Source organism: Gadus macrocephalus, chromosome 3 (assembly GCF_031168955.1).
Source record: "Gadus macrocephalus chromosome 3, ASM3116895v1".
In the NCBI taxonomy this organism is placed as follows: domain Eukaryota; kingdom Metazoa; phylum Chordata; class Actinopteri; order Gadiformes; family Gadidae; genus Gadus; species Gadus macrocephalus.
This window is the reverse complement of record NC_082384.1, coordinates 5,883,192-5,883,855: the sequence shown is the minus strand read 5'-3', so window position 1 is coordinate 5,883,855 and position 664 is coordinate 5,883,192.

Sequence of the window (664 nt, the reverse complement as noted above, 5' to 3'; positions counted from 1 at the left end):
ATCTATTTGAAAGCTGCAGGGAAACCTTTTATGTGTCTTTGTGCATGCGTGTATGTGTGTGTAAATGCGATCAGGAATTCATTAGTAGAGAGGAAGCTCTATGAGGCGGTCTGCTTTCTGTCAGTCTGTCGCATACTGCCTTTTCCCAAGGCCAAGAGGATATCCCTTATAACGCACAAGGACGCGCGCTCACACACACACACACGCGCACGCGCACGCACACACACACACACACACACACACACACACACACACACACACACACACACACACACACACACACACACACAACTACACACACACACACACACACACACACACACACACACACACACACACACACACACACACACACACACACACACACGCACGCACATACACGCACACGCCCGTACACACACACACACACACACACACACACACACACACACACACACACACACACACACACACACACACACACACACACACACACACACACAGCGGTGAAAAACTATAAGCTTTATCAAGTCGGCTAGTTCGACGATTTTAGAGATCTGAAGGAGGATATTTATCTAGTTTATGTTTCAGTAATAATGTGCAGGCATAACATTTTATATTTTCAGAGCTGGAGATCTCCACGAGAGGAGGTGGAGGCTGCTTTAGCGTGGGACTTTTTTTAAAA